We start from the raw sequence: 18,636 nt of genomic DNA, 5'->3' as shown, positions 1-18,636 counted from the left end.
AAAAACTACAAGTCTCATGCGTTTTAGTGGTGAAAAAGTAATTTAAAAATTCGTTCGGGAAATGAGTTTACTTACTGGGTACTTTCCTTGTATACTTTTGACTATACGGGCCGAGTCCGGGATTTACGGCAAATCGGCGGTTTTCGTTTGCCGGCGATTAAACTTCTTTTATTAAGCGTCTCATCAAAAATGAAAACATTTTTGAAAACTACAAGTCTTATGCGTTTTAGTGGCGAAAAAATAATTTAAAAAATCGTTCAGGAAATGGGTTTACTCCCTGGGTACTTTCTTTTTATACATTCGACTATACGGACCAAGCCCGGGATTTACGGGAAATCGCGGGATTTCGTTTGCCGGCGATTAAACCTCTTTCATTAGGCGTCTCATCAAAAATGAAAACATTTTTGAAAACTAAAAGTCTCATGCGTTTTAGTGGTGAAAAAATAATTTAAAAAATCGTTCGGGAAATGAGTTTACTCCCTCGGTACTTTCTTTGTATACTTTGGACTATACGGGCCGAGTCCGGGATTTACGGAAATCGCGGATTTTCGTTTGAGGGCGATTAAACTTCTTTTATTCAGCGTCTCTTCAAAAATGAAAACATTTTTGAAAACTACAAGTCTCATGCGTTGTAGTGGTGAAAAAATAATTTAAAAAATCGATCGGGAAATGAGTTTACTCCCTGGGTACTTTCTTTGTATACTTTTGACAATACGGGCCGAGTCCGGGGTTTACGGGAAATGGCGGGTTTTCGTTTGCCGGCGATTAAACTTCTTTTATTCAGCGTCTCATCAAAAATAAAAACATTTTTAAAAACTACAAGTCTCATGCGTTGTAGTGGTGAAAAAATAATTTAAAAAATCGTTCGGAAAATGAGTTTACTCCCTGGGTACTTCCTTTGTATACTTTTGACTATACGGACCGAGTCCGGGGTTTACGGGAAATGGCGGGTTTTCGTTTACCGGCGATTAAACTTCTTTTATTCAGCGTCTCATCAAAAATGAAAACATTTTTAAAAACTATAAGTCTTATGGGCTTTAGTGGTGAAATAATAATTTAAAAAATTGTTCGGGAAATGAGTTTACACCCCGGGTACTTTCTTTGTATACTTTTGACTATACGGGCCGAGTCCGGGATTTACGGGAAATCGCAGGTTTTCGTTTGCCGGCGATTAAACTTCTTTTATTCAGCGTCTCATCAAAAATGAAAACATTTTTAAAAACTACAAGTCTCATGCGTTTTAGTGGTGAAAAAATATTTTAAAAAATCGTTCGGGAAATGAGTTTACTCCCTGGGTACTTTCTTTGTATACTTTTGACTATACGGACCGAGTCCGGGATTTACGGGAAGTCGCGGGTTTTCGTTTGCCTGCGTTTAAACTTCTTTTATTCAGCGTCTCATCAAAAATGAAAACATTTTTAAAAACTACAAGTCTCATGGGCTTTAGTGGTGAAATAATAATTTAAAAAATCGTTCGGGAAATGAGTTTACACCCTGGGTATTTACTTTGTATGCTTTTGACTATACGGGCCGAGTCCGGGATTTACGGGAAATCGCAGGTTTTCGTTTGCCGGCGATTAAACTTCTTTTATTCAGCGTCCCATCAAAAATGAAAACATTTTTGAAAACTTCAAGTCTCATGCGTTTTAGTGGTGAAAAAATAATTTAAAAAATCGTTCGGGAAATGAGTTTACTGCCTGGGTACTTTCTTTGTATAATTTTGACTATGCGGGCCGAGTCCGGGGTTTACGGGAAATGGCGGGTTTTCGTTTGCCGGCGATTAAACTTCTTTTATTCAGCGTCTCATCAAAAATGAAAACATTTTTGAAAACTACAAGTCTCATGCGTTGTAGTGGTGAAAAAATAATTTAAAAAATCGTTCGGAAAATGAGTTTACTCCCTGGGTACTTCCTTTGTATACTTTTGACTATACGGGCCGAGTCCGGGGTTTACGGGAAATGGCGGGTTTTCGTTTACCGGCGATTAAACTTCTTTTATTCAGCGTCTCATCAAAAATGAAAACATTTTTAAAAACTATAAGTCTTATGGGCTTTAGTGGTGAAATAATAATTTAAAAAATTGTTCGGGAAATGAGTTTACACCCCGGGTACTTTCTTTGTGTACTTTTGACTTTACGGGCCGAGTCCGGGATTTACGGGAAATCGCAGGTTTTCGTTTGCCGGCGATTAAACTTCTTTTATTCAGCGTCTCATCAAAAATGAAAACATTTTTAAAAACTACAAGTCTCATGCGTTTTAGTGGTGAAAAAATATTTTAAAAAATCGTTCGGAAATAAGTTTACTCCCTGGGTACTTTCTTTGTATACTTTTGACTATACGTACCGAGTCCGGGATTTACGGGAAGTCGCGGGTTTTCGTTTGCCTGCGTTTAAACTTCTTTTATTCAGCGTCTCATCAAAAATGAAAACATTTTTAAAAACTACAAGTCTCATGGGATTTAGTGGTGAAATAATAATTTAAAAAATCGTTCAGGAAATGAGTTTACACCCTGGGTACTTTCTTTGTATGCTTTTGACTATACGGGCCGAGTCCGGGATTTACGGGAAATCGCAGGTTTTCGTTTGCCGGCGATTAAACTTCTTTTATTCAGCGTCCCATCAAAAATGAAAACATTTTTGAAAACTTCAAGTCTCATGCGTTTTAGTGGTGAAAAAATAATTTAAAAAATCGTTCGGGAAATGAGTTTACTCCCTGGGTACTTTCTTTGTATAATTTTGACTATGCGGGCCGAGTCGGGGGTTTACGGGAAATGGCGGGTTTTCGTTTGCCGGCGATTAAACTTCTTTTATTCAGCGTCTCATCAAAAATGAAAACATTTTTGAAAACTGCAAGTCTCAAGCGTTTTAGTGGTGAAAAGATAATTTAAAAAATCGTTTTGGAAATGAGTTTACTCACAGGGTAATTTCTTTGTATACATTCGACTATGCGGCCAAGACCGAGATTTACGGGAAATCGCGGGTTTTCGTTTGCCGGCGATTAAACCACTTTCATTAAGCGTCTCATCAAAAATGAAATCATTTTTGAAAACTACAAGTCTCATGCGTTTTAGTGGTGAAAAAATAATTTAAAAATTCGTTCGGGAAATGAGTTTACTTACTGGTTACTTTCCTTGTATACTTTTGACTATACGGGCCGAGTCCGGGATTTACGGGAAATCGCGGGTTTTCGTTTGCCGGCGATTAAACTTCTTTTATTCCGCGTCTCATCAAAAATGAAAACATTCTTGAAAACTACAAGTCTCATGCGTTTTAGTGGTGAAAAAATAATTTAAAAAATCGTTCGGGAAATGAGTTTACTCCCTGGGTACTTTCTTTGTATACTTTTGACTATACGGGCCAAGCCCGGGATTTACGGGAAATCGCGGGTTTTCGTTTGCCGGCTATTAAACTTCTTTTATTCAGCGTCTCATCAAAAATGAAAAAAATTTTAAAAACTACAAGTCTTATGCGTTTTAGTGGTGAAAAAATAATTTAAAAAATTGTTCTGGAAATGAGTTTACTCACAGGGTACTTTCTTTGTATACATTCGACTATACGGGCCAAGCCCGGGATTTACGGGAAATCGCGGGTTTTCGTTTGCCGGCGATTAAACCTCTTTCATTAAGCGTCTCATCAAGAATGAAAACATTTTTGAAAACTACAAGTCTCATGCGTTTTAGTGGTGAAAAAAAAAATTTAAAAAATCGTTCGGGAAATGAGTTTACACCCCGGGTACTTTCTTTGTATACTTTTGACTATACGGGCCGAGTCCGGGATTTACGGGAAATCGCAGGTTTTCGTTTGCCGGCGATTAAACTTCTTTTATTCAGCGTCTCATCAAAAATGAAAACATTTTTAAAAACTACAAGTCTCATGCGTTTTAGTGGTGAAAGAATATTTTAAAAAATCGTTCGGGAAATGAATTTACTCCCTGGGTACTTTCTTTGTATACTTTTGACTATACGGGCCGAGTCCGGGATTTACGGGAAGTCGCGGGTTTTCGTTTGCTGGCGTTTAAACTTCTTTTATTCAGCGTCTCATCAAAAATGAAAACATTTTTAAAAACTACAAGTCTCATGGGCTTTAGTGGTGAAATAATAATTTAAAAAATCGTTCGGGAAATGAGTTTACACCCTGGGTACTTTCTTTGTATGCTTTTGACTATACGGGCCGAGTCCGGGATTTACGGGAAATCGCAGGTTTTCGTTTGCCGGCGATTAAACTTCTTTTATTCAGCGTCCCATCAAAAATGAAAACATTTTTAAAAACTTTAAGTCTCATGCGTTTTAGTGGTGAAAAAATAATTTAAAAAATCGTTCGGGAAATGAGTTTACTCCCTGGGTACTTTCTTTGTATACTTTTGACTATGCGGGCCGAGTCCGGGGATTACGGGAAATGGCGTGTTTTCGTTTGCCGGCGATTAAACTGCTTTTATTCAGCGTCTCATCAAAAATGAAAACATTTTTGAAAACTGCAAGTCTCAAGCGTTTTAGTGGTGAAAAGATAATTTAAAAAATCGTTTTGGAAATGAGTTTACTCACAGGGTAATTTCTTTGTATACATTCGACTATGCGGCCAAGACCGGGATTTACGGGAAATCGCGGGTTTTCGTTTGCCGGCGATTAAACCACTTTCATTAAGCGTCTCATCAAAAATGAAATCATTTTTTAAAACTACAAGTCTCATGCGTTTTAGTGGTGAAAAAATAATTTAAAAATTCGTTCGGGAAATGAGTTTACTTACTGGTTACTTTCCTTGTATACTTTTGACTATACGGGCCGAGTCCGGGATTTACGGCAAATCGCGGGTTTTCGTTTGCCGGCGATTAAACCACTTTCATTAAGCGTCTCATCAAAAATGAAAACATTTCTAAAAACTACAAGTCTCATGCGTTTTAGTGGTGAAAAAATAATTCAAAAAATCGTTCGGGAAATGAGTTTACTCACAGGGTACTTTCTTTGTATACATTCGACTATACGGGCCAAGCCCGGGATTTACGGGAAATCGCGGGTTTTCGTTTGCCGGCGATTAAACTTCTTTCATTAAGCGTCTCAGCAAAAATGAAAACATTTTTGAAAACTACAAGTCTTATGCGTTTTAGTGGTGAAAAAATAATTTAAAAAATTGTTCTGGAAATGAGTTTACTCACAGGGTACTTTCTTTGTATACATTCGACTATACGGGCCAAGCCCGGGATTTACGGGAAATCGCGGGTTTTCGTTTGCCGGCTATTAAACTTCTTTTATTCAGCGTCTCATCAAAAATGAAAAAATTTTTAAAAACTACAAGTCTTATGCGTTTTAGTGGTGAAAAAATAATTTAAAAAATTGTTCTGGAAATGAGTTTACTCACAGGGTACTTTCTTTGTATACATTCGACTATACGGGCCAAGCCCGGGATTTACGGGAAATCGCGGGTTTTCGTTTGCCGGCGATTAAACTACTTTCATTAAGCGTCTCATCAAAAATGAAATCATTTTTGAAAACTACAAGTCTCATGCGTTTTAGTGGTGAAAAAAAATTTAAAAAATCGTTCGGGAAATGAGTTTACACCCCGGGTACTTTCCTTGTATACTTTTGACTATACGGGCCGAGTCCGGGATTTACGGCAAATCGCGGGTTTTCGTTTGCCGGCGATTAAACTTCTTTTATTCAGCGTCTCATCAAAAATGAAAACATTTTTAAAAACTACAAGTCTCATGCGTTTTAGTGGTGAAAGAATATTTTAAAAAATCGTTCGGGAAATGAATTTACTCCCTGGGTACTTTCTTTGTATACTTTTGACTATACGGGCCGAGTCCGGGATTTACGGGAAGTCGCGGGTTTTCGTTTGCCGGCGTTTAAACTTCTTTTATTCAGCGTCTCATCAAAAATGAAAACATTTTTAAAAACTACAAGTCTTATGCGTTTTAGTGGTGAAAAAATAATTTAAAAAATCGTTCGGGAAATGAGTTTACTCCCTGGGTACTTTCTTTTTAGACATTCGACTATACGGGCCAAGCCCGGGATTTACGGAAAATCGCGGGATTTCGTTTGCCGGCGATTAAACCTCTTTCATTAAGCGTCTCATCAAAAATGAAAACATTTTTGAAAACTACAAGTCTCATGCGTTTTAGTGGTGAAAAAATAATTTAAAAAATCGTTCGGGAAATGAGTTTACTCCCTCAGTACTTTCTTTGTATACTTTGGACTATACGGGCCGAGTCCAGGATTTACGGAAATCGCGGATTTTCGTTTTAGGGCGATTAAACTTCTTTTATTCAGCGTCTCTTCAAAAATGAAAACATTTTTGAAAACTACAAGTCTCATGCGTTGTAGTGGTGAAAAAATAATTTAAAAAATCGTTCGGGAAATGAGTTTACTCCCTGGGTACTTTCTTTGTATACTTTTGACTATACGGGCCGAGTCCGGGGTTTACAGGAAATGGCGGGTTTTCGTTTGCCGGCGATTAAACTTCTTTTATTCAGCGTCTCATCAAAAATGAAAACATTTTTAAAAACTACAAGTCTCATGCGTTGTAGTGGTGAAAAAATAATTTAAAAAATCGTTCGGAAAATGAGTTTACTCCCTGGGTACTTTCTTTGTATACTTTTGACTATACGGGCCGAGTCCGGGGTTTACGGGAAATGGCGGGTTTTCGTTTACTGGCGATTAAACTTCTTTTATTCAGCGTCTCATCAAAAATGAAAACATTTTTAAAAACTATAAGTCTCATGGGCTTTAGTGGTGAAATAATAATTTAAAAAATCGTTCGGGAAATGAGTTTACACCCTGGGTACTTTCTTTGTATGCTTTTGACTATACGGGCCGAGTCCGGGATTTACGGGAAATCGCAGGTTTTCGTTTGCCGGCGATTAAACTTCTTTTATTCAGCGTCTCATCAAAAATGAAAACATTTTTAAAAACTATAAGTCTCATGGGCTTTAGTGGTGAAATAATAATTTAAAAAATCGTTCGGGAAATGAGTTTACACCCTGGGTACTTTCTTTGTATGCTTTTGACTATACGGGCCGAGTCCGGGATTTACGGGAAATCGCAGGTTTTCGTTTACTGGCGATTAAACTTCTTTTATTCAGCGTCTCATCAAAAATGAAAACATTTTTAAAAACTACAAGTCTCATGCGTTTTAGTGGTGAAAAAATAATTTAAAAAATCGTTCGGGAAATGAGTTTACTCCCTGGGTACTTTCTTTTTATACATTCGACTATACGGGCCAAGCCCGGGATTTACGGGAAATCGCGGGATTTCGTTTGCCGGCGATTAAACCTCTTTCATTAAGCGTCTCATCAAAAATGAAAACATTTTTGAAAACTACAAGTCTCATGCGTTTTAGTGGTGAAAAAATAATTTAAAAAATCGTTCGGGAAATGAGTTTACTCCCTGGGTACTTTTTTGTATACTTTTGACTATACGGACCGAGTCCGGGATTTACGGGAAGTCGCGGGTTTTCGTTTGCCTGCGTTTAAACTTCTTTTATTCAGCGTCTCATCAAAAATGAAAACATTTTTAAAAACTACAAGTCTCATGGGCTTTAGTGGTGAAATAATAATTTAAAAAATCGTTCGGGAAATGAGTTTACACCCTGGGTACTTTCTTTGTATGCTTTTGACTATACGGGCCGAGTCCGGGATTTACGGGAAATCGCAGGTTTTCGTTTGCCGGCGATTAAACTTCTTTTATTCAGCGTCCCATCAAAAATGAAAACATTTTTGAAAACTTCAAGTCTCATGCGTTTTAGTGGTGAAAAAATAATTTAAAAAATCGTTCGGGAAATGAGTTTACTCCCTGGGTACTTTCTTTGTATAATTTTGACTATGCGGGCCGAGTCCTGGGCTTACGGGAAATGGCGGGTTTTCGTTTGCCGGCGATTAAACTTCTTTTATTCAGCGTCTCATCAAAAATGAAAACATTTTTGAAAACTACAAGTCTCATGCGTTTTAGTGGTGAAAAAAAATTTAAAAAATCGTTCGGGAAATGAGTTTACTCCCTGGGTACTTTCTTTGTATACATTCGACTATACGGGCCAAGCCCCGGATTTACGGGAAATCGCGGGATTTCGTTTGCCGGCGATTAAACCTCTTTCATTAAGCGTCTCATCAAAAATGAAAACAGTTTTGAAAACTACAAGTCTCATGCGTTGTAGTGGTGAAAAAATAATTTAAAAAATCGTTCGGGAAATGAGTTTACACCCTGGGTACTTTCTTTGTATGCTTTTGACTATACGGGCCGAGTCCGGGATTTACGGGAAATCGCGGGTTTTCGTTTGCCGGCGATTAAACTTCTTTTATTCCGCGTCTCATCAAAAATGAAAACATTCTTGAAAACTACAAGTCTCATGCGTTTTAGTGGTGAAAAAATAATTTAAAAAATCGTTCGGGAAATGAGTTTACTCCCTGGGTACTTTCTTTGTATACTTTTGACTATACGGGCCAAGCCCGGGATTTACGGGAAATCGCGGGTTTTCGTTTGCCGGCTATTAAACTTCTTTTATTCAGCGTCTCATCAAAAATGAAAAAATTTTTAAAAACTACAAGTCTTATGCGTTTTAGTGGTGAAAAAATAATTTAAAAAATTGTTCTGGAAATGAGTTTACTCACAGGGTACTTTCTTTGTATACATTCGACTATACGGGCCAAGCCCGGGATTTACGGGAAATCGCGGGTTTTCGTTTGCCGGCGATTAAACCTCTTTCATTAAGCGTCTCATCAAGAATGAAAACATTTTTGAAAACTACAAGTCTCATGCGTTTTAGTGGTGAAAAAAAAAATTTAAAAAATCGTTCGGGAAATGAGTTTACACCCCGGGTACTTTCTTTGTATACTTTTGACTATACGGGCCGAGTCCGGGATTTACGGGAAATCGCAGGTTTTCGTTTGCCGGCGATTAAACTTCTTTTATTCAGCGTCTCATCAAAAATGAAAACATTTTTAAAAACTACAAGTCTCATGCGTTTTAGTGGTGAAAGAATATTTTAAAAAATCGTTCGGGAAATGAATTTACTCCCTGGGTACTTTCTTTGTATACTTTTGACTATACGGGCCGAGTCCGGGATTTACGGGAAGTCGCGGGTTTTCGTTTGCTGGCGTTTAAACTTCTTTTATTCAGCGTCTCATCAAAAATGAAAACATTTTTAAAAACTACAAGTCTCATGGGCTTTAGTGGTGAAATAATAATTTAAAAAATCGTTCGGGAAATGAGTTTACACCCTGGGTACTTTCTTTGTATGCTTTTGACTATACGGGCCGAGTCCGGGATTTACGGGAAATCGCAGGTTTTCGTTTGCCGGCGATTAAACTTCTTTTATTCAGCGTCCCATCAAAAATGAAAACATTTTTAAAAACTTTAAGTCTCATGCGTTTTAGTGGTGAAAAAATAATTTAAAAAATCGTTCGGGAAATGAGTTTACTCCCTGGGTACTTTCTTTGTATACTTTTGACTATGCGGGCCGAGTCCGGGGATTACGGGAAATGGCGTGTTTTCGTTTGCCGGCGATTAAACTGCTTTTATTCAGCGTCTCATCAAAAATGAAAACATTTTTGAAAACTGCAAGTCTCAAGCGTTTTAGTGGTGAAAAGATAATTTAAAAAATCGTTTTGGAAATGAGTTTACTCACAGGGTAATTTCTTTGTATACATTCGACTATGCGGCCAAGACCGGGATTTACGGGAAATCGCGGGTTTTCGTTTGCCGGCGATTAAACCACTTTCATTAAGCGTCTCATCAAAAATGAAATCATTTTTGAAAACTACAAGTCTCATGCGTTTTAGTGGTGAAAAAATAATTTAAAAATTCGTTCGGGAAATGAGTTTACTTACTGGTTACTTTCCTTGTATACTTTTGACTATACGGGCCGAGTCCGGGATTTACGGCAAATCGCTGGTTTTCGTTTGCCGGCGATTAAACCACTTTCATTAAGCGTCTCATCAAAAATGAAAACATTTCTAAAAACTACAAGTCTCATGCGTTTTAGTGGTGAAAAAATAATTCAAAAAATCGTTCGGGAAATGAGTTTACTCACAGGGTACTTTCTTTGTATACATTCGACTATACGGGCCAAGCCCGGGATTTACGGGAAATCGCGGGTTTTCGTTTGCCGGCGATTAAACTTCTTTCATTAAGCGTCTCAGCAAAAATGAAAACATTTTTGAAAACTACAAGTCTTATGCGTTTTAGTGGTGAAAAAATAATTTAAAAAATTGTTCTGGAAATGAGTTTACTCACAGGGTACTTTCTTTGTATACATTCGACTATACGGGCCAAGCCCGGGATTTACGGGAAATCGCGGGTTTTCGTTTGCCGGCTATTAAACTTCTTTTATTCAGCGTCTCATCAAAAATGAAAAAATTTTTAAAAACTACAAGTCTTATGCGTTTTAGTGGTGAAAAAATAATTTAAAAAATTGTTCTGGAAATGAGTTTACTCACAGGGTACTTTCTTTGTATACATTCGACTATACGGGCCAAGCCCGGGATTTACGGGAAATCGCGGGTTTTCGTTTGCCGGCGATTAAACTACTTTCATTAAGCGTCTCATCAAAAATGAAATCATTTTTGAAAACTACAAGTCTCATGCGTTTTAGTGGTGAAAAAAAATTTAAAAAATCGTTCGGGAAATGAGTTTACACCCCGGGTACTTTCCTTGTATACTTTTGACTATACGGGCCGAGTCCGGGATTTACGGCAAATCGCGGGTTTTCGTTTGCCGGCGATTAAACTTCTTTTATTCAGCGTCTCATCAAAAATGAAAACATTTTTAAAAACTACAAGTCTCATGCGTTTTAGTGGTGAAAGAATATTTTAAAAAATCGTTCGGGAAATGAATTTACTCCCTGGGTACTTTCTTTGTATACTTTTGACTATACGGGCCGAGTCCGGGATTTACGGGAAGTCGCGGGTTTTCGTTTGCCGGCGTTTAAACTTCTTTTATTCAGCGTCTCATCAAAAATGAAAACATTTTTAAAAACTACAAGTCTTATGCGTTTTAGTGGTGAAAAAATAATTTAAAAAATCGTTCGGGAAATGAGTTTACTCCCTGGGTACTTTCTTTTTATACATTCGACTATACGGGCCAAGCCCGGGATTTACGGAAAATCGCGGGATTTCGTTTGCCGGCGATTAAACCTCTTTCATTAAGCGTCTCATCAAAAATGAAAACATTTTTGAAAACTACAAGTCTCATGCGTTTTAGTGGTGAAAAAATAATTTAAAAAATCGTTCGGGAAATGAGTTTACTCCCTCAGTACTTTCTTTGTATACTTTGGACTATACGGGCCGAGTCCAGGATTTACGGAAATCGCGGATTTTCGTTTTAGGGCGATTAAACTTCTTTTATTCAGCGTCTCTTCAAAAATGAAAACATTTTTGAAAACTACAAGTCTCATGCGTTGTAGTGGTGAAAAAATAATTTAAAAAATCGTTCGGGAAATGAGTTTACTCCCTGGGTACTTTCTTTGTATACTTTTGACTATACGGGCCGAGTCCGGGGTTTACAGGAAATGGCGGGTTTTCGTTTGCCGGCGATTAAACTTCTTTTATTCAGCGTCTCATCAAAAATGAAAACATTTTTAAAAACTACAAGTCTCATGCGTTGTAGTGGTGAAAAAATAATTTAAAAAATCGTTCGGAAAATGAGTTTACTCCCTGGGTACTTTCTTTGTATACTTTTGACTATACGGGCCGAGTCCGGGGTTTACGGGAAATGGTGGGTTTTCGTTTACTGGCGATTAAACTTCTTTTATTCAGCGTCTCATCAAAAATGAAAACATTTTTAAAAACTATAAGTCTCATGGGCTTTAGTGGTGAAATAATAATTTAAAAAATCGTTCGGGAAATGAGTTTACACCCTGGGTACTTTCTTTGTATGCTTTTGACTATACGGGCCGAGTCCGGGATTTACGGGAAATCGCAGGTTTTCGTTTGCCGGCGATTAAACTTCTTTTATTCAGCGTCTCATCAAAAATGAAAACATTTTTAAAAACTATAAGTCTCATGGGCTTTAGTGGTGAAATAATAATTTAAAAAATCGTTCGGGAAATGAGTTTACACCCTGGGTACTTTCTTTGTATGCTTTTGACTATACGGGCCGAGTCCGGGATTTACGGGAAATCGCAGGTTTTCGTTTACTGGCGATTAAACTTCTTTTATTCAGCGTCTCATCAAAAATGAAAACATTTTTAAAAACTACAAGTCTCATGCGTTTTAGTGGTGAAAAAATAATTTAAAAAATCGTTCGGGAAATGAGTTTACTCCCTGGGTACTTTCTTTTTATACATTCGACTATACGGGCCAAGCCCGGGATTTACGGGAAATCGCGGGATTTCGTTTGCCGGCGATTAAACCTCTTTCATTAAGCGTCTCATCAAAAATGAAAACATTTTTGAAAACTACAAGTCTCATGCGTTTTAGTGGTGAAAAAATAATTTAAAAAATCGTTCGGGAAATGAGTTTACTCCCTGGGTACTTTTTTGTATACTTTTGACTATACGGACCGAGTCCGGGATTTACGGGAAGTCGCGGGTTTTCGTTTGCCTGCGTTTAAACTTCTTTTATTCAGCGTCTCATCAAAAATGAAAACATTTTTAAAAACTACAAGTCTCATGGGCTTTAGTGGTGAAATAATAATTTAAAAAATCGTTCGGGAAATGAGTTTACACCCTGGGTACTTTCTTTGTATGCTTTTGACTATACGGGCCGAGTCCGGGATTTACGGGAAATCGCAGGTTTTCGTTTGCCGGCGATTAAACTTCTTTTATTCAGCGTCCCATCAAAAATGAAAACATTTTTGAAAACTTCAAGTCTCATGCGTTTTAGTGGTGAAAAAATAATTTAAAAAATCGTTCGGGAAATGAGTTTACTCCCTGGGTACTTTCTTTGTATAATTTTGACTATGCGGGCCGAGTCCTGGGCTTACGGGAAATGGCGGGTTTTCGTTTGCCGGCGATTAAACTTCTTTTATTCAGCGTCTCATCAAAAATGAAAACATTTTTGAAAACTACAAGTCTCATGCGTTTTAGTGGTGAAAAAAAATTTAAAAAATCGTTCGGGAAATGAGTTTACTCCCTGGGTACTTTCTTTGTATACATTCGACTATACGGGCCAAGCCCCGGATTTACGGGAAATCGCGGGATTTCGTTTGCCGGCGATTAAACCTCTTTCATTAAGCGTCTCATCAAAAATGAAAACAGTTTTGAAAACTACAAGTCTCATGCGTTGTAGTGGTGAAAAAATAATTTAAAAAATCGTTCGGGAAATGAGTTTACTCCCTGGGTACTTTCTTTGTATACTTTTGACTATACGGGCCGAGTCCGGGGTTTACGGGAAATGGCGGGTTTTCGTTTACCGGCGATTAAACTTCTTTTATTCAGCGTCTCATCAAAAATGAAAACATTTTTAAAAACTATAAGTCTCATGCGTTGTAGTGGTGAAAAAATAATTTAAAAAATCGTTCGGGAAATGAGTTTACTCCCTGGGTACTTTCTTTGTATACTTTTGACTATACGGGCCGAGTCCGGGGTTTACAGGAAATGGCGGGTTTTCGTTTGCCGGCGATTAAACTTCTTTTATTCAGCGTCTCATCAAAAATGAAAACATTTTTGAAAACTACAAGTCTCATGCGTTTTAGTGGTGAAAAAATAATTTAAAAAATCGTTCGGGAAATGAGTTTACTCCCTGGGTACTTTCTTTGTATGCTTTTGACTATGCGGGCCGAGTGCGGGGATTACGGAAAATGGCGGGTTTTCGTTTGCCGGCGATTAAACTTCTTTTATTCAGCGTCTCATCAAAAATGAAAACATTTTTGAAAACTGCAAGTCTCAAGCGTTTTAGTGGTGAAAAGATAATTTAAAAAATCGTTTTGGAAATGAGTTTACTCACAGGGTAATTTCTTCGTATACATTCGACTATGCGGCCAAGACCGGGATTTACGGGAAATCGCGGGTTTTCGTTTGCCGGCGATTAAACCACTTTCATTAAGCGTCTCATCAAAAATGAAATCATTTTTGAAAACTACAAGTCTCATGCGTTTTAGTGGTGAAAAAATAATTTAAAAATTCGTACGGGAAATGAGTTTACTTACTGGTTACTTTCCTTGTATACTTTTGACTATACGGGCCGAGTCCGGGATTTACGGCAAATCGCGGGTTTTCGTTTGCCGGCGATTAAACCACTTTCATTAAGCGTCTCATCAAAAATGAAAACATTTCTGAAAACTACAAGTCTCATGCGTTTTAGTGGTGAAAAAATAATTTAAAAAATCGTTCCGGAAATGAGTTTACTCACAGGGTACTTTCTTTGTATACATTCGACTATACGGGCCAAGCCCCGGATTTACGGGAAATCGCGGGTTTTCGTTTGCCGGCGATTAAACTTCTTTCATTAAGCGTCTCATCAAAAATGAAAACATTTTTGAAAACTACAAGTCTCATGCGTTTTAGTGGTGAAAAAATAATTTAAAAAATCGTTCGGGAAATGAGTTTACTCCCTGGGTACTTTCTTTTTATACATTCGACTATACGGGCCAAGCCCGGGATTTACGGGAAATCGCGGGATTTCGTTTGCCGGCGATTAAACCTCTTTCATTAAGCGTCTCATCAAAAATGAAAACATTTTTGAAAACTACAAGTCTCATGCGTTTTAGTGGTGAAAAAATAATTTAAAAAATCGTTCGGGAAATGAGTTTACTCCCTGGGTACTTTCTTTGTATACTTTTGACTATACGGACCGAGTCCGGGATTTACGGGAAGTCGCGGGTTTTCGTTTGCCTGCGTTTAAACTTCTTTTATTCAGCGTCTCATCAAAAATGAAAACATTTTTAAAAACTACAAGTCTCATGGGCTTTAGTGGTGAAATAATAATTTAAAAAATCGTTCGGGAAATGAGTTTACACCCTGGGTACTTTCTTTGTATGCTTTTGACTATACGGGCCGAGTCCGGGATTTACGGGAAATCGCAGGTTTTCGTTTGCCGGCGATTAAACTTCTTTTATTCAGCGTCCCATCAAAAATGAAAACATTTTTGAAAACTTCAAGTCTCATGCGTTTTAGTGGTGAAAAAATAATTTAAAAAATCGTTCGGGAAATGAGTTTACTCCCTGGGTACTTTCTTTGTATAATTTTGACTATGCGGGCCGAGTCCTGGGCTTACGGGAAATGGCGGGTTTTCGTTTGCCGGCGATTAAACTTCTTTTATTCAGCGTCTCATCAAAAATGAAAACATTTTTGAAAACTACAAGTCTCATGCGTTTTAGTGGTGAAAAAAAATTTAAAAAATCGTTCGGGAAATGAGTTTACTCCCTGGGTACTTTCTTTGTATACATTCAACTATACGGGCCAAGCCCTGGATTTACGGGAAATCGCGGGATTTCGTTTGCCGGCGATTAAACCTCTTTCATTAAGCGTCTCATCAAAAATGAAAACATTTTTGGAAACTACAAGTCTCATGCGTTGTAGTGGTGAAAAAATAATTTAAAAAATCGTTCGGGAAATGAGTTTACTCCCTGGGTACTTTCTTTGTATACTTTTGACTTTACGGGCCGAGTCCGGGGTTTACGGGAAATGGCGGGTTGTCGTTTACCGGCGATTAAACTTCTTTTATTCAGCGTCTCATCAAAAATGAAAACATTTTTAAAAACTATAAGTCTCATGGGCTTTAGTGGTGAAATAATAATTTAAAAAATCGTTCGGGAAATGAGTTTACACCCCGGGTACTTTCTTTGTATACTTTTGACTATACGGGCCGAGTCCGGGATTTACGGGAAATCGCAGGTTTTCGTTTGCCGGCGATTAAACTTCTTTTATTCAGCGTCTCATCAAAAATGAAAACATTTTTGAAAACTACAAGTCTCATGCGTTTTAGTGGTGAAAGAATATTTTAAAAAATCGTTCGGGAAATGAGTTTACTCCCTGGGTACTTTCTTTGTATACTTTTGACTATACGGGCCGAGTCCGGGATTTACGGGAAGTCGCGGGTTTTCGTTTGCCGGCGTTTAAACTTCTTTTATTCAGCGTCTCATCAAAAATGAAAACATTTTTAAAAACTACAAGTCTCATGGGCTTTAGTGGTGAAATAATACTTTAAAAAATCGTTCGGGAAATGAGTTTACACCCTGGGTACTTTCTTTGTATGCTTTTGACTATACGGGCCGAGTCCGGGATTTACGGAAAATCGCAGGTTTTCGTTTGCCGGCGATTAAACTTCTTTCATTAAGCGTCTCATCAAAAATGAAAACATTTTTGAAAACTACAAGTCTCATGCGTTTTAGTGGTGAAAAAATAATTTAAAAAATCGTTCGGGAAATGAGTTTACTCCCTGGGTACTTTCTTTTTATACATTCGACTATACGGGCCAAGCCCGGGATTTACGGGAAATCGCGGGATTTCGTTTGCCGGCGATTAAACCTCTTTCATTAAGCGTCTCATCAAAAATGAAAACATTTTTGAAAACTACAAGTCTCATGCGTTTTAGTGGTGAAAAAATAATTTAAAAAATCGTTCGGGAAATGAGTTTACTCCCTGGGTAATTTTTGGTATACTTTTGACTATACGGACCGAGTCCGGGATTTACGGGAAGTCGCGGGTTTTCGTTTGCCTGCGTTTAAACTTCTTTTATTCAGCGTCTCATCAAAAATGAAAACATTTTTAAAAACTACAAGTCTCATGGGCTTTAGTGGTGAAATAATAATTTAAAAAATCGTTCGGGAAATGAGTTTACACCCTGGGTACTTTCTTTGTATGCTTTTGACTATACGGGCCGAGTCCGGGATTTACGGGAAATCGCAGGTTTTCGTTTGCCGGCGATTAAACTTCTTTTATTCAGCGTCCCATCAAAAATGAAAACATTTTTGAAAACTTCAAGTCTCATGCGTTTTAGTGGTGAAAAAATAATTTAAAAAATCGTTCGGGAAATGAGTTTACTCCCTGGGTACTTTCTTTGTATAATTTTGACTATGCGGGCCGAGTCCTGGGCTTACGGGAAATGGCGGGTTTTCGTTTGCCGGCGATTAAACTTCTTTTATTCAGCGTCTCATCAAAAATGAAAACATTTTTGAAAACTACAAGTCTCATGCGTTTTAGTGGTGAAAAAAAATTTAAAAAATCGTTCGGGAAATGAGTTTACTCCCTGGGTACTTTCTTTGTATACATTCGACTATACGGGCCAAGCCCGGATTTACGGGAAATCGCGGGATTTCGTTTGCCGGCGATTAAACCTCTTTCATTAAGCGTCTCATCAAAAATGAAAACATTTTTGAAAACTACAAGTCTCATGCGTTGTAGTGGTGAAAAAATAATTTAAAAAATCGTTCGGGAAATGAGTTTACTCCCTGGGTACTTTCTTTGTATACTTTTGACTTTACGGGCCGAGTCCGGGGTTTACGGGAAATGGCGGGTTGTCGTTTACCGGCGATTAAACTTCTTTTATTCAGCGTCTCATCAAAAATGAAAACATTTTTAAAAACTATAAGTCTCATGGGCTTTAGTGGTGAAATAATAATTTAAAAAATCGTTCGGGAAATGAGTTTACACCCCGGGTACTTTCTTTGTATACTTTTGACTATACGGGCCGAGTCCGGGATTTACGGGAAATCGCAGGTTTTCGTTTGCCGGCGATTAAACTTCTTTTATTCAGCGTCTCATCCAAAATGAAAACATTTTTGAAAACTACAAGTCTCATGCGTTTTAGTGGTGAAAGAATATTTTAAAAAATCGTTCGGGAAATGAGTTTACTCCCTGGGTACTTTCTTTGTATACTTTTGACTATACGGGCCGAGTCCGGGATTTACGGGAAGTCGCGGGTTTTCGTTTGCCGGCGTTTAAACTTCTTTTATTCAGCGTCTCATCAAAAATGAAAACATTTTTAAAAACTACAAGTCTCATGGGCTTTAGTGGTGAAATAATAATTTAAAAAATCGTTCGGGAAATGAGTTTACACCCTGGGTACTTTCTTTGTATGCTTTTGACTATACGGGCCGAGTCCGGGATTTACGGAAAATCGCAGGTTTTCGTTTGCCGGCGATTAAACTTCTTTTATTCAGCGTCCCATCAAAAATGAAAACATTTTTGAAAACTTTAAGTCTCATGCGTTTTAGTGGTGAAAAAATAATTTAAAAAATCGTTCGGGAAATGAGTTTACTCCCTGGGTACTTTCTTTGTATGCTTTTGACTATGCGGGCCGAGTCCAGGGATTACGGGAAATGGCGGGTTTTCGTTTGCCGGCGATTAAACTTCTTTTATTCAGCGTCTCATCAAAAATGAAAACATTTTTGAAAACTGCAAGTCTCAAGCGTTTTAGTGGAGAAAAGATAATTTAAAAAATCGTTTTGGAAATGAGTTTACTCACAGGGTAATTTCTTTGTATACATTCGACTATGCGGCCAAGACCGGGATTTACGGGAAATCGCGGGTTTTCGTTTGCCGGCGATTAAACCACTTTCATTAAGCGTCTCATCAAAAATGAAATCATTTTTGAAAACTACAAGTCTCATGCGTTTTAGTGGTGAAAAAATAATTTAAAAATTCGTACGGGAAATGAGTTTACTTACTGGTTACTTTCCTTGTATACTTTTGACTATACGGGCCGAGTCCGGGATTTACGGCAAATCGCGGGTTTTCGTTTGCCGGCGATTGAACTTCTTTTATTCAGCGTC

This window comes from Hydractinia symbiolongicarpus, chromosome 11, assembly GCF_029227915.1.
Source record: "Hydractinia symbiolongicarpus strain clone_291-10 chromosome 11, HSymV2.1, whole genome shotgun sequence".
NCBI lineage: Eukaryota > Metazoa > Cnidaria > Hydrozoa > Anthoathecata > Hydractiniidae > Hydractinia > Hydractinia symbiolongicarpus.
The sequence above is the reverse complement of the archived record's forward strand: the minus strand, read 5'-3'. Positions refer to the sequence as shown.